General features: G+C 43.5%; 1 long non-coding RNA gene across 5 annotated transcripts in view; it reads right to left on the bottom strand.

Moving 5' to 3' along the window:
• Nucleotides 1–21,797, bottom strand: part of LOC148126181 (uncharacterized) — a 28,663-nt gene extending 6,866 nt beyond the window's left edge. Inside the window, exons 1-4 of one of the 5 annotated variants that reach the window (XR_015742923.1) lie at nucleotides 21,655–21,795; nucleotides 10,727–10,817; nucleotides 8,105–8,184; nucleotides 7,947–8,021 (exon numbers count right to left, since the gene is read on the bottom strand). This is a non-coding gene — a long non-coding RNA (uncharacterized LOC148126181). Of the gene's footprint in view, nucleotides 1–7,946; nucleotides 8,022–8,104; nucleotides 8,185–10,726; nucleotides 10,818–21,646 lie in introns of all 5 variants that reach the window. The other 4 variants (XR_015742921.1, XR_015742924.1, XR_015742922.1 and 1 more) reach the window with 4 other exon arrangements.
• Nucleotides 21,798–26,465: the final 4,668 nt, after the last annotated feature.

Genomic DNA, 26,465 nt, shown 5'->3' on the forward strand with positions numbered 1-26,465 from the left:
CTTAGCAGCAGTAGCAAGAAGGTGTTTAGTCTTTTTATTTTTATTTATGTATTGATTAGCCTATAGGCCATATCAAAGTACAAGGTTCGAACACGTGTTACCAATAAAATCCTATACAAGCAATTTAAAATAAGAGTAGGGTAAAAATACAATAGTTATAGGATAAAATGCAATAATGAATAACATAAATATGTAAAATAGAATAGAACGACATAAAATTATATTTCTGTATCATCCCTGCAAGTTACCCTAATCCAGGCCTACATATGTAGGCTGAAGTCAGTCGGACCATTTTAGTCAGAAATTGTGCTGTATTAAATGTCATTTTCAAATTCTGGCCACACATGAGGTATGTTGTTTTAATATGGGCCTCCCACTGGGCCATACATTTAATATGGGGATCAAGATACTTATTTCCCACCCACTTATACAAACAGCAATTGAATAATATATGAGTCAGATCTTCTACCTCTTCAGCTCCACAAATACATGTATATTCATTGTATGGGATAGAATGGAATTTCCCAAATCTAATCCACACTGGCTGTCTTGCAAGGGAGATTTTCTGGGTTGTTGTTTTTTTCAAAATAGTCCTGCTCTAGTGGCAGTATGAAAAAAGAGTTTAGTCATTTAATTTGTATAATAACTTCTTTCCAAATCTGTCAAGGCAGAGACCTCATCCCACTTCTACTTTTCTTATCAACGCTTTTAAATACAAGTAGTTTCAAGTCACAACCACCATTTTGAGCACAAAATTTATGTTGCTAGGTGAAACATTTGCTAAGTGAGCTTGCCCCATTTTGAGACTGTTCTTGCCACAATGCTTAAGGGAATCACTGCATTGGTTAAGTTAGTAACGTGCTTGTTAAGTGAATCTGGATTCCACATTGACTTTGCTCGTCTGAAGCTCGCAAAAGCTGATCACATGACACACACCCCGTCATAAATATGAATCAATTGCCAAAGGTCTGAATCTTGATCACGTGACTGTGGAAATGCTACAAAGGTCTTAAGTGTGGGAAATGGTCATATGTCCCTTTTTTCAGTACCGCTGTCACTTAGAACAGTCACTAAACCACCTGCGGCTCTGGAGCCACATGCGGCTCTTTTGGCTCTCTGCTGCATCTCCCTGTTGGCTGATCCCACCACTGGCTGGCCCCTCCCTTCCCCATCACTCCTTCTGAGAAGTTAAGGGTGATGGCAGGGGATGGAGACTTGCTCCATATTCCAGAGCAGGAGGTGACTGAGTGGGAGGGAGTGACCTCAAATTGGCCACGCTCACCCAGTCACACTGATTGTTAAATTATTAGCTCCCTGTGTTTTCTTTTCTGTGGGAAACGGGTCCAAATGGCTCTTTGAGTGTTTAAGGTTGCAAACCCCTGCACTAAACAAACTGTTGTAAGCAGGGGTGGGATTCAATTTTTTTAACAACCAGTTCTGTAGGCGTGGCTTAGTTGGTGGGCATAGCTTGGTGGTCATGCGACTGAGTGGGCGTGGCCAACTCAACATCACTCACATCAAGGCACACATCTCCTCACCTGGCCTCTCGTGACTGTGGGGATGCTGCAACAGTCGTAAGTGTGAAAAAGGGTCATAGGCCACTTTTTTCAGTACTACTGTAACTTTGAATGGTCACTCCACACAAGCAAAGTACCAGCAAAGGAGGGGGAAAAAACCCGCCAGAGAAGTTCCAGAGACAGGAAATCTAGTCCTGCCAAGAATGTAATAAGGGTTAACAGAGAAGCAGTTTCTGTAAGCAACACCAGAATGTTTCCTTCCTTCCTTCCTTACAGGATTAGGCCAGTCATTTCTTCTAACAACCAGTTCTCCGAACTGCTTAGAATGTTAACAACCGGTTCTAGCAAATAGATGCGAACTGGTAGAATCCCACCCCTGGTTGTAAGTCAAGGACTACTTGTACCAGTAAGTCAATCCAATGGCAGTCTCTCTTCAGCACTCCATGATCTACTTATCACAAGGAGAGGCCAAAGGATGGAGGATTCACTCTTTTCTCAATCACTCTGTCCTTGTCTAAGAGACCACTGAGATGATGGTTTCCTTTTGCTTTCCTTGTCTAGCAACATTAATGGAGCCCTTTTATCCACAGGAAGCAGTTAACTCACTGCTAGTGTGATGACCCAGGGCATGGCACAAAGGCAACACAGTCAGATAATCAACAAAAGTCCCTTTATTAGCTCCAACTTTGCCCCCAATGTCCAGGTTACCTTCTGGCTGGAGAAAAACTCTCCCAGGAACAGCCTTTGACTGCAGAGAATTAAGTCCAAAACATGGTCAACACAAACTGTAACTGTAACTTTAAGTCCAATCAAACCAAATTGAGGTAATTAGTTTGGCAGGGCAGGAGCAAGAATTCTAGACAGGAAGGCACAGCAAAACTCACACATTTGGGAAGATGCCAGGAACACAGGTAAGCAATGACAACACAGGATAAAGTCACGTTTGCTCCCAGCAGCTGCCACAGTCAGCAATCAGTTCTTATAAACTTTCATTCCCAGGTGTGGCTAATGAAGGGAATCAGGGCCCTTTCCTCCCCTGTAAGCCACGCAACCCACATTGCTCTCTTCTCCAGTCCTCCCTGTAGGCCCTAGGATGAAGAGGGGGTGGGCCTGGGTCTTCCTCTGAATTCCCTCTCCCTTGTTCTACCTCCTCCCTGCTCTACCCAGCCGGACTTTGCCCTTCCCCAGCCTCCTCCACAGCCAATGGAGCTACACTCCCATTCCCTGTCAGCTGTTCATCTTCCTCTTCGGATCCAAACTCTGACAGGGGCATGACAGCTAGGCTTTGGCAATCTCTGGCAATGTTTCCTGTAAAAACCTCTCTTTTCTCTCACAGTCACCAAACCTGCATCGTTGTCCATTGCTAATCATTGCTCATATCTAACTCGCAGCAGTGCTCACACATGCACCCAGAACAGTAACGCTAAACCAACATTAAGTAGGCTACCTTTAGAGAGGGAGAGTCCCCTCAGATCATCCAATGAGCTTCATGATTAGACAGGAACCCAGATCTGGACTGATCATGCATATTTGTATTTGTCTAGGGTGTTTTTATTACTACATGTGCGTGAGTGTGAGTGTTTGTGTATAAAATTGCTATTGCTTTCTGCTTTAACTTATTATTTATATTAATATATCATCTATACTCCCTGAGGTAGAAATACCGAAGAGTAGAATTTCACTTAAGCAAAAAACTGCTCAGTCACAGCAGTGGACTTGACACTATATTGAACTCCTTAACCCTGATGGCAATCCCGTTGAAATGGTTCCACCAGTAAACATCTCATCTCTCTCTCTCTCTCTAATTTTAACGATGGAATAAAAATGTCTTGCCCCTTACTCTCCAAGGCTAATGAATCCAGATGCATTCTAGCTATGAGCTCTCATGAGGGAAGAAAACTTCCCTGCTGAGGAAGGAAACACTTCTACATACAAATTGTCTCCCTGGGATACAAGAAGCCCAGCCACCCAGCTAGAACAATGAAGAAAGCAAGAGAAAGATCTACCATAAGTAGTGCCTTATCAGTAGAGTTAAACTTCTCTGGCTTCTTGTTCTTGCACATCTCCTAGGTGGATTAGTATAATCTAACAAATGGATAGAAAAGAGCGTGTCTGCTTAACCTTGCAGGCTCAGAAAAAACAGTGCTTTTGAGAAGTGTGAAAATATTTCAGACCTCAATGGGAGCGAATACTTGTCAACAGGAGTACCAACAGGAGACAGCCAATGACTGAATAGTCAGCCATCAACACCCCAATTAACATTTGAAATGTCACACACGACAGACACCACATAAACACCACATAAAGAACAGCACACCATCTCTGTTAGAGACAAGTTTCCTGAAGATGGGCTCTAGCACGAGTGTGGAGGACAAACCCTGATCCTACAGAACACCTGTAGCTCAGGGTTGTCTGTGGAGTTGAGGGTGGTCTCTGAATTTGATAGTTTGCTTGCAGACAATTCGTTATCCAACTGGGCAACATCGTCACGATTTTACCTTGTTGCATAATGAATTATCTGCACGCAAACAACCAAGCAGAGAGACCATTGACAAGTCCACATTTCAGGGTTCATTAGAGATCTCAGGCTTAAGCAGAGCTAGTTGAGAAACAAGCTTCACAATCTGGAGGACTCGATCTGATTGAAGAAAGAACCACTGAAACAAATCAGACCATAATTTAATGGCAAGGTTCTGAAACTTTCTATTTGCATTCAGATAACAGATAATCAGAGTTGGAAGGAACATTGTAGGTCATCTAGTCCAACCCCCAACCCAAACGGGAAACCCTACATCATTTCTGACAGATGGGTGTCCAACCTCTTCTTGAAGGTCTCAAGTGATGGCGCTCCCACAACTTCCAAGGGCAACTTCTGTTCCATTAGTTGATTGTTCTCACTATCAGAAAGTTTCTACTTATTTCCAAGTTAAATCTCTCCTTGTTCAGTTTCCATCCATTATTCCTTTTCTGGCCTTCAAGTATTCACCTTCAGGTATTGGATGAACAGAGGGAGGGAGGAATCCCAAAGATATATTCTAGACAAAAAAAGTATGATCCATCACAGATGCTGTTGTAATATGGATGCTCCATATTACGGAGGCTGCTATTGCCTTATCCTTCTCGGATAACAACAAAAAGAACAGTGTATACATGGGAAAGTTGAAGAGTGCTGCAGTGGCCTAGAGGAGGAGCTTTTGCCTCACAATCAGGAGGTTGTGAGTTCGATCCTAGGTAAAAGCAGATATTTTTTTCTCTGGGCACGATGAGTATATATTCGCTGGATATAACTTCGCATTGGTGACAGGAAGGGCATCCGGCCAGTAAACACTCAGGTTCATTCAGTTGCCCAGACTCCACCCTGCAAGGGATTATGGGGTCATTAAAAGAAGATGATGATACTTGGGAAGGCTGACTAGTCTTCACATGAACAGTTGTAGTGTTATGATTCTGAAAGTTTGCCACAAAGATGATTTTTGAGTTTAACAAAATTCTTCTGCATATAGTAGTACATTCTTTTTTCTGCATGAAGATGGGAGGGGGTTGTCCGTGCCTTACTGAAGGGTTACTAACCTTAGATCTTGACTAGGCTATAATGGGATGTTCAGTTTTACATTTGACTTCAGTATGGCCTAGTGAAATCATTTGAGCCCAAGAGTAGGCCTTCCTTTGCAAGGATCCAACTCTGTACATGCAGGATTCTCCGTATATGGCAAGAATATCCTTCCCCAGTCTAGTGTCTGGAGAGTTACTGCCTAACCATATCTGGAGGACCAGGGGTGGAATTCTACCTGGTCGGACCAGTTCTATAGAACCAATTGTTATGATTCTGCCCAGTTCAGAGAACCGGCAAATCATGACACTGGCTAGTCCCGCCCCTCCCTTCCCTGCCCACTCAGTCTTTACCTGGCATGCGTGCCATCAAACTTGCTTATGTTTGGTAAGTTGCTATTTTTCCTTTTTTCCCCCTCGAGCATCAGCTGTTCTGCTGTGCCAGAAATCATTGGATTTCTTGTTTTCTAGCTAATCTAAAAGCAGAGCTGAACCTTTTTTAGGACTGAAGCTTCTATTTTTCTGTGCAGACCCAGGCAGCAGATTGCAGAACAATAGATCTCTGAATGAATCTGTGCTTCCACGAGCAACTCAATCTGACTGCCTACTTTGCCTGATTTTAGGTAAAAGTTGCTCTTTTTTATAAAAAAATCAATATTTACATCAATATTTATAATATTTACATACAAGCCAAGCTCAGCCAGTCACATGACCACCGAGCCACGCCCACAAATTAGGCCACACTCACAGAATTGGTTGTTAAGAAATTTGAATCCCACCCCTGTGGAGGACACAATGTTAAAGAAGGGGGAAGTGTCCCAAAGGTGCTTTTTCAGGAGGCAACTGGACTTTCTTGCTTTTTTTTTTCTTTTGAAGTCATTTCACTTCTCATTCAAGAAGCTTCTTTAGCTCTGATAGGATAGTGGCGAATGGAACCTGTCAGAGCTGGAGAAGCTTCTTGGATGAGAAGTGAAACGTCTTCAAAAGAAAAAAAAAACCAAGAAAGTCCAGTTGCCTCCTGAAAAAGCACCTTTGGGATAACCATGACCTGGATGACTGAGAATCTCTACAGAAGGTAGAAGTGCTGCATTAAAAGGCCCTTTTGACTGAACAGTACCATGTCTGAGATCTTCCAAATGCTAGATCATTCCTATGGTTGTTGTTTTTTTTTCCAGAAGTTTGGGGCATAACAAAAGAAAACAACAGCCACACCAGGGAATTTTCATATATGCTCCTGTACAAATATGAGGCTTATGCCTTGAGTTAGCCATTGCTGAACAGTTTTGAACAGTATTTCCAGAACCAGTTCATAGAACTGAAACCTGCTTGACAGAATAAAACGCAACAAACAATTCTCATCTTTCACATTTTTTTGTAGCAACAGGAAAATTATCACCACCCTTTAAAGGCTTCTCGGGCTTATTGGCAGGGTGATTATTTGGCTGGACTTTTGTGAATCACTTTAATTGTACTCGGTTTCCTTCTAGTTTGTTTGATTTTAGATCTTTGACATTTGGGGCTTGTAAAGTATAGAGATGCCTTCCTGAGGCATCAGCCCAAAGATGATATTTATCTTGTAAGAAGTCTTGTCATTAGAGGAAAACTTTAAAACGAGCTGCTAGCTCCTATTAATAATTAACGGTCAAAAATGTTAGCACTTTGAGACGTTGCTTCGAGTCTGGCCTATTCCATTTAAAGTTTGGACATATTTGTATTTACTGTAATTCCACCTTTCATCCCTTAATGTCAGGTGTGAATGCAAACACAACATGTAATGTATCTTTTTCCTGGCTTTCTTTTTTTAAATCTTTGGGATTTTTGGCTGGGTTTTTGTAAATCACTTTAATTGTACTCGATTTCTGAACCCTGTAATAAATCCAAAAGAGATGAGGGCTTGCTTACTTCTTTTGCTTTTTCCCTTTTTCCCTTCAATATTCCATTTTTTTTCTATTTAGCTTCTCCTTCCCTATCCCTCCTCACCCATCCTCATACAGTTTGTATGTGAGATTATGAGCAGAAATAAGTCTGTTAGCCTTTTGGAGGTAAGATCTACTTCTCATGCCTCCTGCTATTTTTCCAGTTGGGTGCAGCTATTTCATCACCTTTACATAGGAACAACCACTTGCTTTGAAAAGTACCTTTGGATGGGCCTCCTCTGAAAACTTCATTCTGATGGTTTCCCACATGGGTGTATAAACCGAAATCTTCAAGAACAAACTTCTACCTTAAAACATACTTTGAGTCTTGTGCCCTCTATTTTTCAAATATGTTCATACCTATTTTAGATTTTTTAAAAAAATATTTTTATAAATTACTCAAGGCAGTGAAAATGTACAGTAACTAATACTCCTTCTTCCTCCTATTTCCTCCCCACCCACCCCAAAAAACAACACTGTGAGGTGAATTGGGCTGAGAGAATGATTGGCCCAGAATCACATAGCTGGATATCATGTCTAAGGTGAGACTAGAACTCAAAGTCACCTGGCTTTTAGCCTGGTGCTTTAACCAGGAGACCAAACTGGCTTTGTATGCAAATCTATGGCATAAGTTATGGAAGGGAGTGTAGGTGTTGTGTACACACATACAAAGAGTTCACATAACATTATAGCTAATGCTATAATGACTGTGAAATATATCAGAAGAGCGCAGGGGAAAGTGTTTTGATCGAATAAAAAGCATGAATTCCTCTAGAGCAACTCTTCCACATATACGTTAAAAACATGAATTTTTATTCAAAAACTGATTGTCACCAACTGCCCTCACCCACTTTATTTAATAAATTTGTTTTCAGGGTGTTTACTAAAAACCAGGATTTCTTCAGGTGGGGAAAGAAAACTCCAAGGAAGACCTTGTGTTTGTTTGAAGCTGTAGCTTACGCACCTCCTTGAATGGCAAGCAGTGGCCTTCTTCTCCTTCCCAAAACTCTTCCATTCAAGATGACACCTCCTCAAAGCACTTTGTAAAAATAAAAAAAAATAAAGTTGGACGGGGGAGGGCAACATTCACCAAATCCTGGGATATAGAAGATATGTGCGTACCTCGTTAATGCTGCAATTACATTTCGCATTTGGCATTCCCAGGGGAAATGTTCTCCTTCTTGGATGAGGTACACATTTTGCTGTGGGGAGATTAGTCAGCAGCCACTGTTAATTATGCAGGAGAACAAAATGCTACTGGTGGAAAATATGTATGTTTCCAGGAACACATGTTGGTTTTAATGCAATCTGACAAGCAGCACAGGAAAAAAGAGGAAGAAGCCAAAAGTGGGAACTGTATCAAGACAGCGGATGGAAAAGATGATTTGGGGTTAGGCAACAAGTGATCCTCATTAAGTTATTCCTTGGACTTAAGGTTTTTAATCACTAAGAGCTTTGAGGCATCAGTCTAGCTCATCCTCGTCCTTCCTTACAATTGGTGTAATTTACAACCTAGACCTAAAAGGGGGAGGGAAGGGCTTAACCTGAATTTAGAATAATGAAAATGCAGGGGATTTTATTTTTAAAACAAATACTGCTCTCCACGTCTCCCCTGGTGTTATTCAGCAATGCTACCTTGGTGATTTCAGGAAATCAATGGGCAATGTTATATTAGGTTGTCTAGCATAGGGGTGTCAAACTCAAGGCCCATAGGCCGGATCCAGCCCACGGGATGCTTAAAACTGGCTGGGAGGCTAGTCTGGAAATAGCAAAGAACCAGCCCATGGTGCCGCTGCTAGCAAAAATGGGACACCCTGTTTTGGTCAGCAAAGTGCTGCAGGAGGCCATCCAGGCTGAATATGGAGTGTGGGGGAGGCACTTGTGGACCCCCTGTGCTCCATTTTGGTCATCAGAGTGCTTCAGGAGGTGTCCATCCCATCTCTTCCCCACCTGGCTGGCCCGTGGACAAGAACTACAATGCTGATCCAGCCATTGAAGAAATCCAATTTGCCCCCCCCCCCGGGTTTCGCACATCCTTAAAGGGAGAGAAAGTCATGAGATTGGAATGGCAGACAAATTTGTTTGGATGAGACAGGGGTGTGATCTAATCTACCCTTAGCTCTTTGTTTGTTAGAATAGATTTAGTTCACCCAGATCCTGACATTTTACAGATTATTTGTGAGGTATGAAGAATTAAGTTCTGGTTAAGATGACCACACATTAAGTTCTGGTTAAGATGATTTATTGCTCATGCCCATATGCAAGAATCTAGTTAATGAACAAGCATTAAATTGGTGCTAGAGAAGAATCAATTAAAGAGGGATTGGACTTGGACCATTTGTGGGAATGTAACAACTCTAGGCTGATTACTCTCTTGACTCTGCCCCCAGTGTCTGTCTGTTCTCCTCCTACACCATTTGAGAGAGCAGCTCACAGAATTCCCCAGCCAGCATGGGGCTTATGCATTTTGGGGGTGCACTGCCCAACACATTACCACGTAGTGGAGGCTGTTTAAAAAAATGAAGAATATTTAGCATGGCATATTAGCTGATGAAAGTTATTTCTTTTCCAATCACTCAAATGGATTTATTCTGAGAGACAGAGAAAACATTCCTCGATTGCTATTTTAAAAATAATGTTCCTGTCTTTGTGAAAGCAACTACAAGAGCTTCTCCACCCCTAGTCTAATTATATAGTGTTTGAGATATCTTTGGTAGGAGCTTCTGTTTCTTAAAAAGTACTAATTTACCCATCATGTCTACCTATGTAGACAAAGTAGGGAGCTCTAACTTACAAGCAAGTACTAAACACTGAGATGTAGTCAGTACAGCCTCCTGGAATTTACAATGGTTTTGTTTGCTCCAACAACAAGGTTTGGAACCAATGCCAAGCCATCCACTGGGTCAGTCTAAATAGGTTTTAACCCCCAAATATGTTACTCATTTTTTAAAAAAATCAAGTCAGATGTAGCTGTGATCAGTCACAACTAACTTCCATTTATTTCTGGAGGGAGGGTGGACACTGTTGCCACTTTTCTCCTGGCTGACCGTAGTTCCTACATGGAAGGCTTTCCTGGAGAAAGTCCCTGCATATTGTTTTTTTTCCCCCTCTTGTAATTTAATCGACATATGGGAAGTCCAGAGGATAGAGACTGCTCAACAGAGGATTATATAATAAAAGTGAACTTAATCTCATAACCTCCTAGCCTCTTGTAATTGTGATAAGAGCTGTATCCTCCTAGGAGAATTTTAGTAGAATTCTAAAACATTTTCTTGTCCATCAATTTGACTGTAGATCCCAAAAAGTCACCACTGATACAATTGTGTGCCCTTAAAAGAGGGTTCCCCAAAGTGATCAATATCAATCCACACATGTCAATGGAACTATCCAAAGGTTTTTTATTAGTACTATTGTTATTATTCATAGCACTATTAGCTGAACTAGTATTTATTATATTATTTTCATATAATAAATGTTTGCGGTTGATAAATCATCTAAAACCTCATGATCTTCTGAAAACTTTGGAGACCCCTGCTGAAAACTTTGGAGACCCCTTAAAAACAAAAAAGGAAATATATTCAGCTATGCAATACAGTGTTCTGTCCTAGCCTCCCCAAAAAGCACTAAGTCAATTCTGAGTCCCGACAAAAACCTCTTTTATTATATTAATGTGGATTTATTTCATTCACAGTCAGCTAACAGCTTGGCAAACAGTCTTGCAAAGGTATACTAATTAGCTCAGACCTTTATCAATCTTGGAACACTGCCCGGTAAATAGTTCCACACTCAGTGCTGGCAGGGAAGGGCTGGGTTGTACAGATAAATCTTCACGAGGCTGGAACAAACGAATGAACAAACGAGTGAATTGTTTCCTGCAAAAGCCCCCTCCCCTTTTGCTTCTCTTTTAATCCTGATGGGAGGGGCCATTCATCATCTACCTGTGGCTTTACTCCCACATTGACCCCGAGTTCTTAATTGTGCCTTCCTTTTGGCAGCTCTGCACATGTGCAGGCTGGGAACTGGTTCCAGAAGCTCTCCTGCCTCAATGCTGTCTGAGCCTGAAGGCAGCTGATGGCTGCCAGCCTGCCCTGGCCCCATCTCTGCCTCTGATGCAGAGCCCTCATCAAAGCCTTCTTAAGCCTCCAGGAATGGCCTGGGTTCCTCCCCAACTTCCTCACTACTGTCCAACTCTGCTGCCATCTCCACCAGCCACTGGCAGTATACATACAATAGCAATTCAGAACTGTTTAACAATTTAGAAATGTGTTTATTTTTTCTATCTATATCTATATATCCATATCTATATCTATATCCATCCATCCATCCATCCATCCATCCATCCATCCATCCGTCTATCTATCTATCTATCTATCTATCTATCTATCTATCTATCTATCTATCTATCATGACAAAAGTTCCAAATGTGCTCCAAAATTTTCCTTTGTAATAATGTTTTAACATTATTAGACATTGCCATTTTAGAATGGTAACTTCTTATATAGGTAGTCCTCAGATTATGATAGCATTCGAGACTTACATTAGTAAGGGATGCAGTTGTAAAAAGCACAACATCACATAACCACATTGCTCGGTGACTAAAATGCCAGCAGTACCAGTTGCCATTGTAAAACCCCAGGATCAGCATGGGTCATTAAGCGAGAGTCTCACGTGACCATTCCCTGGGAAGAAAAAGGAGTCCCAGGCAAGCAGACGAGTGGATGAAGGCTATGGGCCAGGGGGCTGGTGCTGTGAATTGGCACTAGGGAGCTTGGGGCTTCAGGCCCAGCATCAGCTGGACTGCTACCTCAAATAGCAAGCCCCACACAGGCTAGCTGCAAGTCCCAAGACACCATTAAGCCTTAATCCTCAGCAAGCCCTATATTGCCTCAAGCTCCATGCTCCTTAGTGCCACTTCCCTGCCCCTAGTTCTAACTCACTGGCTTGACTGGGACTCCTGTTTCTTCTGAGGTAAAAGAAAATGATAAAGAAGATCACCTGTAAGGGGAAGTGTGTGGGGGGCGGGGGAGCAAGAGGGATGTTATAAATGTTGCCCAGCCCAAATTTTTCTCATGTGACTATGGAGGCACGGTGACAGTTGGAACTCTAAGGAGTGGTTGGAAGTCCAGTCCCCCTGCCCCCGATTTTTAACGTCAGATCAAACCTCCCTCCTCCTAAAATCTCACCAAGAAAGAGAGGCGGAAAAATCTTGCCCTGCCTGATCAGACCAGTTCTGGTTTTATTGTTTCACTTGACAGGTTGATCTATGGTGTATCAAAGCAAAAAAGTTAGAACAGGGCCAGAGAATAATAAAGAATGAGACAAAACAAACGCAGAAGGGTAATGCCATGTATGGCTAGCTATAAAACATTATTAATTTATGGATGTAAAAGATTCCATGCTAAAATGCAGTGGTCCCTCTCAAGTTTACAAGTTTGTTATGGATTGATTTATTCATGAAATGCTTTGTTTCTATGACAACTTGGTTTGCCTGTGGTCTAAATACATACGGGCATGGCAGGAATTCTTGAGTACAAAACAAATTACACACCACCATCACTACCTGAATAGTTTTGTGCCTTTAGGGATTCTGCAGAAACAGTCTGAAGGATAGAAATCACCATATGTGTGCCATGCTTAGGAAGATTGCCTGATAAAGAACCTCTCTCTCTCTTTCTCTCTCTCATTCACTCACTTACACTCTCTCTCTGTATATGTATGTGTATATGAAACCTACAGTGTCAAAAGAAAAGATGGAAATGAGAGAAGAGAAGGAGACTTATGCAAAGATAAAAGGAATGCCAGCTGTAGTTGCAGACATCCTAACGTACTGGAGAAAAAGCCACAGATCAAAGGACAGTCTTTTCTGCCATAAATAATAGCCCTTACAGGAGGTTATTAATATTCATAACAGTAGTATAGCTCAAAAGAAATGGGGAGAAACATAGTTTAGTGAGAAGCTGGTGAGGTGGGGTGGGGTGTGGTGGGGAAGGAGAGATGGCAGAATAAAAGCAGGAGTATTAAGCAGTAAAAGGATACCGAGACTCGCAGGGAAGAGTTGGTGAGAGGCAAAGCAAACCACAACAAAAGATCAGAGAGCAAAAGTCAATAAAAGTACCCAATGAGAACAAACCAAGTTCCGTAAGAATTGGGGCTGGCAGGCAATGCATCAGAAAGAGGCTATAAAGCAGGGAAGGACAAACGTATGGAAAAGAAAAGTGAAGCCTGAAGGAAAGGGAGAAGGGGTAGAAAAGGTTTTAGGGACACATCAGACAGCTTCTTTTCAAATTCAACCCACAAGTGTTTTGCCCCCAAATTGTTTATGGTAGGAGTGCAAACTGATGCTTTTCAGATGTTTCACAGTACAATTCTTATATTTTCTAGCCAGTGCTAATGCCAGTAGGCATAAGCCAGAGTTAAAATTCAAAAAAAATATATGAATATAATAAATTTGGGTTGCTCCATTCTTCCATCCCTTTAGTTCAGAAAATATATACACATATATATACAGGACACAGAGACTGATTTAATTTATACAAAGGCACAAAGAGAACGTCTCACTCTTCTACACTAGACAGGTGGTACTTGACTTACAACCATTCATTTTGTCAAAGTCACAATGCTGCTGGAAAAAGGTTATTCATGATTGGTCCTCACACTTATGACCATTGCAGTGTCTCCATGGTCCTGTGTTCAAAATTCTGGCACTTGGCAATTGGCATTTACGATGACAATTGCAGTATCTTAGGCTAGAGGTGGGATTCAAAAATCCCAGCAACCAGTTCGCTGCCTGACTGCTGGGTGGGCGTGGCCATGGTGGGCGTGGCCTACCAGAACTTCTGGAAGGGGTATTTTTTGCCTTCCCCAAGGTCCAGAGGCTTCCGTCGGGCCTCTGGGAGGGTGAAAACAGACCATTTCCCTCTCCCTTCCAGAGCCTTCATGTGGACCCTGCATTTACTTGCATCCAAAATGGGCCACATGGAGACTCTTGGGAGGGGTGGAGCAGAGTGGGCAGGGCCAGCCAGTTGGTTTAAAAAACCAGATGTTAATTTAACATCTAGTTCGCCCGAACTGGTCCGAACCAGCTGAATCCCAACCCTGTCTTAGGGTTACATGATCACTGGTTTACAACCTTCCCAACTGACAATCAAAGTCAACGGGAGAAACCAGATTCATTTAACAATAATGAAACGCCATTAACAACTACGGTGATTTGTTTAATCAGCGCAGCAAAAAAAAAAGTTCTTTAAAAAAAATGGGCACAGCTCACTTTACAACTGTTTTCACTTAGCAATGGAAGTTCTACTCCCCGGTGTGGTTGTGAGTTGAGGATTACCTGTACTTGGTAGACTAGGAATAGGCAACCTGGCTGTTACCCTACAAAAATGATAGTTTCCACAATCTTTGACTCTTGGCTAGCTTAGCTGAACCTCTATCGAGCGATCTAAGAAATAAGATCACACGAGATATTTAATCCTCTTCATTTGCATCAGTTCTAATCTAGCTTTTCAGAACTGTCCAGAGGACTGCAAAACTGTTATCTGATGACTTGATATATTTCCAACTAGCGTTGACATTTGTGCTGGCCAACATCTCTCCTTTGGAATCACCAGTGCACAATGTTCCTTTTATGAACTATGTAAATATTATGTAAATAGCACTGCATGCCGTTATGTCATTTTAAAAAAAAATTAATTCTAGAAGCTGAGTTCAATTTTCATCAGGGCCATAGTACAACCTTCCTTTCCCAGCTGATATTCTGACAAACAAACAACTTAATATATGTAACTATAACACTTGCACAGACAGGAGGTTTTCCTCTTTCAATAATTCACACGGGGATCCTGGCTAAAAAGTGAAGAATTGTATTTTATTTCATCATGTCAAATCCAGCTGGAAACTGGGTTTCCCTGCCCACAGGGATTTAAAAAAAAGAAATTCCTGCACAGCACACTCAGTATTATACTGTAGGTATGTACGTCTAGATTTTCTTAGTCTTCAAGGATCTTAGCTTAGGTTAGAGCCAAAACTCTTCACCAGTCGCTAAACTTCCATCAGTTAAAAACAGAGATTAAATTCTTCACTGGGCTCATGGACTCAATTTTTTGTTCTAGCTTATCAGAATGAAAAGAAAATTGTTATGTGCTCGGGGCTGACACCAGTTCTCCATCAGGTCCGCTCTTCCTGCGGGGGCGTTTACACCCCCCATTGGTTGGCTCCCTTCGACAGCTGGCTATAAAAGCCGGCTGCTAGGTTGAGCCAACCGCTGTTCGCTGGCAGGTCTGCTGTTAGCAATGCAGACGCGACAGCCCCCTTTATTTCCGAATAAAGCGTGTTTTGAGAAATGCTCTGGTGTGGCCTCCCTCCTTTTCGAGATCTAACATTGGCGATGAAGGTGGGATCCGGCCAACCAGCAGCAATACAAGAGCTGAAGTCACACACCTGAACGCTGAGCCGTAGCCGCGCCGCTGAGAGCTCGGTCAGCCGTTACAGATACAGAGCGAAGTGGAGCGTGTAGCCGCTCAAGTGCACAAATAGCTACAGGGAAGTAGGGCGCTGAGAGCCTCAGCCGCCCGGCATTGAATCCAGCCGAAATTGCCGGATTCTGCCTAGCCGAGCCTCGGCGCTGCGTTCACAATCGCTGAAAGTTGGCGCGCAATTTAAATCGCTGTCGGCACGAAGCTACAGCCATAGCCGCCACGCCTTGTAAGGGCGCGAAATTTAAACAGATGTCAGTTACGGCGCTACAGCCTAGCCGCCAAGGGCAATATAGGCGTGGAAACCCAGAGAGATTCTAAGAGCTGAAACACTAAGCTGAAATAGCACTGCGAACTGCAGCTGCTACCCACACAAACCCAGAGAGATTCCAAGAGCTGAGACACTGAGCTGGAATAGCGCTGCGAGCTGCAGCTGCTACCGCATCCAGGGCCTGTATTCCCAGTGAGATTGATCAACCTGCCACAGGTTGAAACCAAACATGAATTCAAATCCGGCGTTCCCGCCATTTAAGCCAGACGAAGACAAGTGGGACTCTTACAGGAGCCGTTTCAATCATTACATTGATGCTGTTGGGCTGGCCGCGCTACAGACAATAAGAAGAAATCATTTTTCCTGAGTTACTGCGGGGCCACAGTGTTCGACACCGCAACAGCACTATGCGCCCCAAGGAGTTAAAGAATGTTCCGTGGTCTGAGCTGCTGGAGATACTCTCCAATCATTATTCGCCAAAGCCGTCGCAGATCGCGAGACGCTTTGCCTTTCGCATGAGGAAACAAGCGGATGGAGAAACCATAAACCAGTATATGGCCGCCCTCAGAACCGCAGCCCTTCAGTGTGAATTTAAAAACTACCTCGATGACATGCTCCTGGATCAACTTGTCTGTGGGGTCAGAGACACGAGGCTACAGAGGCGCTTATTGGCCAGAAAGGACCTTAACCTCGCCCAAGCAATCGAAGAAGCCCTGGCCGCTGAGCTAGCCATACAGTCAGCTGCTGAAATACAGGGAGCGCACCCAAAACCAGTCCAGTCACTGTGCATTCCGAGGAAGCAGTGAGCGAGGAAGAGCCTATTGAACATTCAGAAGTCCACCGCCTTAAACCATTCAAGCAACCACAGGTAGGAGCTAGACCTAGAGACGGCAACGCGCCTAGGCACACCCAACTTTGTCTCTCATGCGGTGGTCCCCATGCCAGAGCGATGTGCAGGTTCAGAAACGCCACCTGCAACAATTGCAACAAGAAAGGGCACATCGCCAGGGTGTGCCAGGCAACGCACGTGACTCCACAAAGACATCTTCCTACGCCCCTCCGGGGCCACCCAGGCAAGTAGAAAATTGTTATACATGCTATCAAGCTAACCATACTTTTTTGACTCCTAATAAAATACAACTTTCCATTCATTTAGAAGGTAAACCCTGCCTTATGGAGGTCGACACCGGGTCAGCACTCTCGATTATTTCGTGGAGCACACTTAAGAAAATACGTCCCAGCCTGTCCAGGAAGCAACTGCAGAAGAGTCGCCTATCCTTGAGGGACTATCAAGGAAGAATATTCCGGTGCTCGGAACAGGCAAGTTCCTCGTCAAATTCAAATCCTTTAAAGGCCACCTGCCATTAGTGGTAGTTGATGGTGCCCTTCCTAGTCTTCTGGGGTTGGATTGGTTCCCCTTTCTCGGCCTTAGCTTAACGGGAGTACATGCTGTCTCATCCTCCGATACCGACTCACTCTTTTCAGATTACGCTGACGTATTCAGTGATGAATTGGGCTGTTACAAAGGCACACCTATATCCTTCTCGGTAGACCCCCAAGCAGTTCCCATCCGCTTAAAGCCGCGAAGAGTACCATTTGCTCTGCGATCTAAGCTAGATGCGGAACTAGACAAATTACTCAAGCAAGGGGTAATTGAACCCACAGATTTTGCTAAATGGGAGACACCAATTGTCACACCCCTAAAAAGGATGGTAGTATAAGAATGTGTTCAGACTACAAGACCACAATAAACCGCTATCTGCAGACTAGCGCATACCCAGTGCCAGTAATCCAACATTTACTTCACACATTTGAACCAGGAACTATATTCGCCAAATTGGATATGTCACAGGCATACCAGCAGTTTCCTGTGGACAACCAAACGGCCGAATTACAAACCATTGTTACCCACAGGGGGCCTTCCGATGCAAGCACCTCCAATTTGGCGTCAGTGTCCCCGGGCATATTCCAGTCATTAATGGAACGGATCCTGCAGGGCCTTCCTGGCGTGGTTCCGTACTTTGATGACATCTTGGTTTCAGCCGGGACAGAGCCCAACTTTTCCTCAGAGTAAGAGGGGTATTGGATAGGTTCAGACAGCATGGCCTCAAACTAAAAAAGAAAAATGCGCCATAGCCACTAAACAGGTGGACTTTCTTGGATACCGAATAGACGCCTCTGGCATTCACCCGGTGGAATCTAAGGTCAAAGCCATTCACGAGGCACCCACTCCCTCTTCCAAACCAGAGCTACAAGCCTTCCTAGGCCTGCTGAACTTCTATGCATCATTCCTGCCTCACAAAGCTTCAGTGGCCGAACCACTGCATAGACTTTTAGACAAAAATACACCATGGCATTGGGGACCCAAAGAGGAATACGCTTTTAGGGCAGTCAAGTCACTACTTACTTCAGACGCTGTGCTGATTCAATTCAACCAGCACCTGCCACTGGTTTTAGCTGCTGCGCCTCACCCTTCGGGATTGGGGCGTACTAAGTCACAGGCTTCCCAACGGATCCGAAGCTCCAATCGCATTCTTTTCTCGAACATTTTCAACTACGGAACGTAATTATAGTCAAATTGACAAAGAGGCCTCGCTGCCATAGCGCGGTTAAGAAATTCCATGAATTTTTATTCGGGCACAACTTCGAACTAGTTACAGATCACAAACCACTGTTGGGACTTCTCTCCGGGGAGAAACAACGCCGCAAGTCTTGTCACCCAGGATGACAAGGTGGACCTTATTCCTGGCGGCTTATTCATACAAATTAGTTCACCGCCCAGGAAAAACCTCAGCCACGTGGACGCCTCAGCCGATGCCCGCTGCCAACACCCGTGGAGGATCCGGCCCCAGTACACACCATTTTCGACACCAGTGAGTTCAGCATTCCAGTCACTGCGAGAGACATTGCTTTTCAGTCCAGAAAAGACACTTATCGCCCAGGTCCTGGACTGGGTACGGAGGGGTGGCCGGGTAGTAATCCATCTAACGATTTTTCACCATTTAAAGTCCGCCAACAGGAGCTTTCCAGTTTACAGGGCTGCCTGCTTTGGGGGACCAGAGTTGTCATCCGGAATCTCTGCGCAGACCCGTCCTGAAGGCATTGCATGAGGGCACCCGGCATCGTCCGAATGAAGGCATTGGCCCGGAGTTACGTCTGGTGGCCGGGCATGGATGACGAAATCGCGAAATGGGTAAGCTCCTGCCGCCCTGTCAAGAGTCCAGGCCTGCACCTCCAATCACCACTCCCACCAAATGGGAAGCGCCAACGCACCATGGTCGCAGCTGCATATTGACTTGGCCAGCCCATTTCAAGGCAAGACCTTCCTAGTATTTGTAGATTCATTCTCTAAATGGATCGATGTGGCCCTTCTACTCACAACCACCACTCGAGAAATTGCCCAAGCTCTAACCCGTCTGTTCGTCACACACGGTCTGCCGGACACTATAGTCTCAGACAATGGCCCTCAATTTACTTCCACAGAATTCAGCCGGTATGTCACCAACCTGGGCATCCGGCACATTCTAACGCCCCTTTCATCCCTCGAGCAATGGACTGGCTGAGAGAGCTGTCAGAACTGCCAAAGAGGCACTAGCCAGGTTCACCCAAGATGACTGGCACTCCAGGCTCTCTCGATTCCTTATGAGCCAACATTCGACCCCTTGCACGGTCACCAACAAATCTCCAGCCGAGTTACTAATGGGCAGACGCCTAAGGACAGTACTAGATAGACTGCACCCTCACTATTTCCCAGACACGCCAATTGGGTCTAACAGTAGGGTCAGGAGTTTTGTATTACAGGACCGAGAGTTTCGCCAGGAATTACACAGGCGACCCACTGTGGATACCCGGAAAGATCGTGGCCATCACAGGTCCCGATCGTACCGCATCCAGTTGGAAGACGGGCGCATCTGGCGGAGACACCTAGACCAAATACGGAGCCATCCAGCCGAGCTCGCCAGCACCGACCCAGAGGCTGCGGTGACACTCCAAGCACCACGCGCAACTCCTGACTGGGACATCCAGGGCAACCAATCCCCTCCAGCCGAGTCAAGGGAAGAGACAATAGACCAGAACCGTCCACCAGAGTCATCGGCCCTTCCGACCGACTACCCCACCGCACTAAGTGGCTGCGACAACTCAGCGAGCCGGCCCGAGGTCTACGACCACGCACAGGTGGCCGACCAGCTCCCAACAAATCCAGCTTCCGCTGCCCCGAACTCTGTACCGCCTGGGGCTCACCCGAACTGCGCCGATCAGGGCAATCGCACAAACCGCCCGCATACCTACAAGACTATTCATGTTCGTATCTGGGGGAAGGGTGTTATGTCCTCGGGGCTGACACCAGTTCTCCATCAGGTCCGCTCTTCCTGCGGGGCGTTTACACCCCCATTGGTTGGCTCCCTTCGACAGCCCGGCTATAAAAGCCGGCTGCTAGAGTTGAGCAAACCGCTGTTCGCTGGCAGGTCTGCTGTTAGCAATGCAGACGCGACAGCCCCCTTTATTTCCGAATAAAGCGTGTTTTGAGAAATGCTCTGGTGTGGCCTCCCTCCTTTTCGAGATCTAACAAAAATAGTCTTCTTTGTTATCACAAAGAAGATCCTTCTGGATCCTTCTGAAGATCCTTATGGATCCTTCTAGACAGGAATGGATAGCTAGAGAATGGGAATCTAACTTCCAGTACAATAACTCCAAGATGATGCAAGAATGGTGGCTCGCACAACTGTTTCTTCAGGGTGGCTTGAGACAGAAAATAACTAATGAAATAAATATTCTCCAAACTGTTTTTCTGCATGCTGTTCATTTATATAGACATCATAGTAGACGAATTTCTTCCTTTTCAATGCTTGAATTTCACAGAATCTGCATTCTTTTATTTTTTTTATAACAGTGTCAGCCTAAACAACGATGGTGCTACACTGATCGTTCTCCATTAGAGATCTCATCTTCCCTCATCAAACCACAACACTCCGTCTAGAGATTAAAACAAATCTTCTGCAGAATTTGGATTCAGGGAAATCTGGGTATTTCATTTCCAGTGGATTGTGGAAAGCTAGTCAGAATGAAATGAAGCCGTCACTCTCCAGAAGGAGGGACCGAATGGCACTTACTCTCTAAATTTTGGAAGGTGACTGGAAGACCTTTTCTAATTTTTGAATTTTTAAACATTCTAACACACATCACTGTCAGTTTTTTCTTAATGAACAGAGATTTGGTAGTTTCTACAATCAACTTGCCTTGTGACTACCCCAGTTGAAGCTTTATGGAAGAAGTGCTAAAGATGTTTGGTATAACATGTCCCCATTGTAGTCATTAAGAAACAAACATATAGGCCATTATCCAGTGACAGATGCCAGTAAGAACCCTTGTGATGGAGGTTTATTAAGGCTTGGTGAATGTAGTTCATGCCTAACAATGTTTCCCATGCATAAGGTGTTAAATATCTGCCTGCAGAGTTGTCTAAAGAAATCTATGGTCTAGCAGGTACGAATTTGGAACGCTATGAGTTCAAGTCACACTCAGACCTGAAAGCCATCTGGGTAACTTTGAACCTGGCACTCCCTCTCTCTCAGTCCAACCCACCTCACAGCTTTGTGTTGTGGGGAAAATAGGAAGAGCAAAGTTGCTGGGTATGTTTGCTGCCTTGAGTTACTTGTAAAAAAAAAAAACAATAAAGGTAGGACACAAATAAATAAATAGATACAAATAAAGTATTTTTCCTGCCTTTCCTCTTTGCAAGAGAGAAAACATACAAGGTGACTCTCAAAGAAAGGAACCCAAATAATTTCAACCAGGGTTACGATTCCTAGATCATAACCCCATTTTCTAGCAGACTAATTTGACGTGTAAGAAGTGATAAGATGAGGCTCATTCTTGTTTCAGCCTATTAGTACTCACTCAGTATTACATCTGACTCACATTCTGACCTGATTTCTTGCCAATTCCCCGTGGCATCAAACCCTCAGCTTCAGAACTCTGCGGCATGTTCTTAAGATCTCGGGCTCTTTTGAAAAGATACTGAGAATATTCACTGCTGCTTGCCTATGCTATTTACATTATATTACAGCACGAATGTTAGGAGGTCAAAAATCCAAGTAAATTATTGACAGAAAAAGAAAAACCCACATTCTGTAGAGAAAACTGTCAACTCAGTAAGACTGAGGATTCAGTTCCCATTTATATTCTAGCCTTGTTTATACCATTCTGACAGTCTGGAGAAGATTTGCCAGGAATGTAAGTAACAACGTCCTGTTCTAGGTCTCTTTGCACAGCTAGAATAATGAGAAGGACGGAGGTCTTAGATTCCTCACCCCTCAAAATACAGACAAGACAATCACCTCCCACATGATATTATAGGACATATTGTAGTGTCTGTAATGTCTCTTCTCACAAGTTTACTTTATGAGTGTAGAGGTATCATTCAAAGCTATCTATGACTTAGATAAACAGGAAATTCTAGATTCTTTTATTTATTTAAGTTACTGTCAGGGTTAAATGTGACCTGCCAGACAACGTTTTGAAATGCAATTACACCTTCTTCACTTCTTGCTGTGTTACATTTGCTCTCAGGTTTGGCTTATGATCACTCATTCACACTCAGAATATACTTCAACCAAATATAGGTACTCTTCAACTTCCAACACTTCATTTAATGACCGTTCAAAGTTACAATGGCACTGAAAAAAGTGACTTGTGACCATTTTTCACACTTACGACTTGTGTAGCATCCCCATGATCATCATGTGATCAAAATGCAGATGCTTGGCAACAGGTTCATACTTAGGATCGTTGCTGTATCCTAAGGTCATGGGATCCCCTTTTGCCATCAATGGCATTGAATGAGGGTTACCACCAATCTTTGGCTTCTCATACATCCTCATTTTATGATAACATCAGTTAATGGTGGAAATTCCGGTCTCAATTGCCACTGTAAGGTGATAACCACCTGTACCTTTCACTATTGGTTATATTCACTGAGACTGAATCTGAATCTAACTGGAGAATGTGAAGTTGCGGACTAATACAATAGTTACACAGGGTGGTATGTTGAAAGAAAAGGAATGTCCATCTCATAAAGTATGGTACATTGTGTCACAGTCCTATTAGGCTACATTGGTGTTTGGGAATGAAAATCTTGCAAGTACCTTTTTTTCACTCTTGAGCATCATCATCTTCATCATCATCTTCTTCTTCATCACCACCACCACCATCACCTCCTATGGTTTTGTGAAAAAGATAATGTGTCTGCAAGGTTCTATAGATACTAGAATCCATTGCAACTTTCATAGTTCTAAGCTCTAAATCTTTTCAACTGATGGCTCCACATATGTTAGTTTTCAACATTCAACAGGGATTCTTCTCCCGTTATGGGATTATGTGACTTGAAGCCAAACACAGCTCGGAGCACCGTGTAAAGATAGAATACTGTAAACAATAATCTTTAAAATAATTTCATATTTTAAACCCTGAAGTGAACTCTCAGTAAAAATATATTTCCATGTGAATGTAGTTGTGATTATGACTCCACGAAGACCTCGGTATCAGATTATTATGCATGTAAGATTATGCAAATCTACTGGGAAGTGCTCTTGTGTTTAACAGCAGCCCTAGTGTTACAATTTTAGAGGTGCCTACTCAGAGTAAATCCCCTTGGTTCAATGGGGCTGCACAGAGTGTGTAACAAGCCTAAAATGTCCTTGGTTTTCATCTTAAAACACCAGCATGAAAGTTGAACTTTCATTTCATTGAACGTGTCTGGCTTCTGTACCTGTGTTGTGTGGGTGCGCATCCATAGACACAAACGCCCACCTAAATCACAAGCAGGTCCCCCTCTTTCATTAAGCGAATGACATTTCTCATGATGGTGCAGCACCTATCTGTCTTCTTTCTGGCAGAGTCGTCTGCCTTTCAGTTGGCATCTGACTAAAGATCAATGAAAGGAAGCTTTTTGAAGGTACTTTCAGGTCCTGTGGCTGGGGAGATGATCAGAAAGCTGCCATAAGCTTTGACAAACGAGGGGCTATTTTGGGGCTCGGCAAACTGCTGTCACATCACTTACAAACTCTAATTGGAATTACTTTGCAGTTGAAAGTGTCCAGTGCATTAAATACCACTTCTGCTTATTGCAATTAGCTTAGCCATTGACTTGCTCCTCACGCCACAAGGCTATCAAAGATGGAAAGGCGCAAGGGGATCCTTTAATAATTGATACAGTAAATTGGAGCTGAATGGCAAATAACATCTGTTTGCCACCCTTCAACCATTGCCACTTCTTTATATGTTCGGAAGCTCATATACAGAAATGGGCCATTTGCACCTCAGGCCACATGTGGAAGAAACTCCTCTAATGATGAGCAAGGCCAATCCCTTCATTAGATAAGGGAAGTCAACCACCCTAGGCAACTGCTTAAGAGTGTCAAAGAAAGCAAATGGTTCTTATTACATTTATTAATGTCATATTTTTATTGTCAGGCAGTTGGACGATCGCTTATGGATTTGGGGCCTCAGGAGCCAAATTAACTTGGCTGTGCCTGCCAAAGCTCCAGATGCTAAAACAACACCCACTCTCCCACTGTACCAGACATATGGCATAGAAGCATCTGGTTTAAGTGGATCAATGCAACACTCATGTCATTTCTTAACTTTTTTTTTTTTTTTTCAAAACTGCAATGTGGGAGGACTTGATTTGTAAGCCTGGTATAGGCTCAGGAATATCACAAGTCCTAATCCTGTGCCAATGTCTGCACAGAACTCACCAGTCCACCTTTTTAGCTTGCTAACATACTTGTGGGGATCAGGCTGTGCAGGAAAATGAAACCTTGTGAATGGGACAAACCTTGGAACATTTCTCGCACCCTGAAGGAGCATTCCGTTTTATGTCTTTTTGATGTTCCCTGTTGAAATAGCAGCTACCAGGATGCAACACAGTGCTAAACTCTAAGTGTCTCCATAACTAACAGCTTTCTTTAATGATACCCGGCAGAATTGAAAAAGTAAAGCACAATTCTCCTCTAAAAGCTTTCAGTCTATCTTTAGAGAGCCCAAGTGTTTATCCACTCAATCCATCTCGCCTTTCATTCCACATATAAACAGGTGTGCCCTTGATGAAGATATATACATTTTAGACTGGGTAATTGTGGGAGAAACATTTTATTCTAGAGTGCTCCTTGCTCCTGGAAGCAAATTCTTACTTCTACGGTTAAGTGAATATAAGAAGCTAAAAAGAAGCTTATCCACTCTCTGAACAATTCTTCATCTGTTCTTTAACTATACCAAATTGTGTCAGCTCCTGCTTCTCAAATATTTTACTTTGCAAAAAAAGGTGAAGACTTCTCCATCTTTACAATTCAAATGATAAAATATGATCTGCAGAAATTGTTCTGAAAATAGAATATGAAAAATTCATAGCGTTTGCTGAAAAGAGGTAGAATTGTTGTTAGAAAATTTAGATTTTTCTAGCATTAGGTGTCTGTTTAGCTAGGGAAACTTATTCAGAGAAATTAAGACAACCATGTTGAATCAAATAGAATTTACTCCCAGGTGCATCATGGGGTTAAGATTGCACATGCTCCTATACGTGCTCTCTCAGTCTCATTAGCTGATTTAATGTTTTGTATGAAACCATGGTCTGTTTTAAATATAGGTGTGCTTTTAAAATGAGCCATGGTGACCTGGTTTTGTATCATACCACCCTAACATCAATTTTACAACAATTTTAGATTAATTGAGTCTGCTATTTCCAAATCAAACAAATCCCACATATTAGGACCCACTAGATCAGGAGTCCCAAACCCCTGGTATGTGTACCAGCACCGGGCCGAGGCATGCCAGAAACCAGGCTGTGCAAACAAGCAAAGCCCCATCTGCAGGATGCAGCCAGCATGTGAAACCACATCCCCTCTGGTCCACGGAAAAACCTCTCTCTATGAACCCAGTCCCCAGTGCCCTAAAGGTTGGGGGCTGCCCAGTGGTGGGATTCAATTTTTTTTTACTATTGGTTCTATGGGTGTAGCTTGGTGAGCATGGCATTGCTTGGTGGGCGTGGCAGAGGGAGGTTGCTGCAAAATCCCATTCCCTCCCCACCCCACTAACCTGCTTTCCAGCTCCGTTCTCCTGTGCAGGGCAACCAAAGAAGACCCAGCCAATCAGTTGGGACTCGGGAGGCAGGGAATACATGGGGGCAGGGCCAGTCAGAGGTGGCATTTGCCGGTTCTCTGAACTACTCAAAATTTCCACTAGAGGTTCTTCAGAACTGCTTAGAACCTGCTGAATGCCACCTCTGGGGCTGCCGCACTAGATCATATATTCATATAGATGTAATTAAATAGGACTGCTTAAGGAGGAAACGGCCCCTTTCTAAGCCATTCTCGTGCAACCAGGTGGGACATGGGATAATTTTCTTCCTCTCTTTCCTCCTCACGGTCACCAATACAAATGAAGTTAACTACAGAAACACTACTCCTGTCTTTGGAAGGACTCACCAGGTGAATAATGGGGGAGATGATCCTTCAGATTCCCTGATGTACTGCTAATGTTATGATCCCAGTTCTGGCCCAAGTATCCTTCGATGGTTGCTATCTAAACAGCATAAGAGGAGGAACGTACGTGGTGAAGCAGATCCAAAACTTATATGCTCTCTTATGTGTTCTCTCAAATCCATTTTCCAAGGTTTGTTAAACTGATTTTGCAAAATGTCGTTCCCAAACATATAACAGAGAACTGAGAATAATGTTGAGTA

This window comes from Pseudonaja textilis, chromosome 3 (genome assembly GCF_049901715.1).
Source record: "Pseudonaja textilis isolate UNSWEBS1 chromosome 3, rPseTex1.2, whole genome shotgun sequence".
Classification (NCBI taxonomy): Eukaryota; Metazoa; Chordata; class Lepidosauria; order Squamata; family Elapidae; genus Pseudonaja; species Pseudonaja textilis.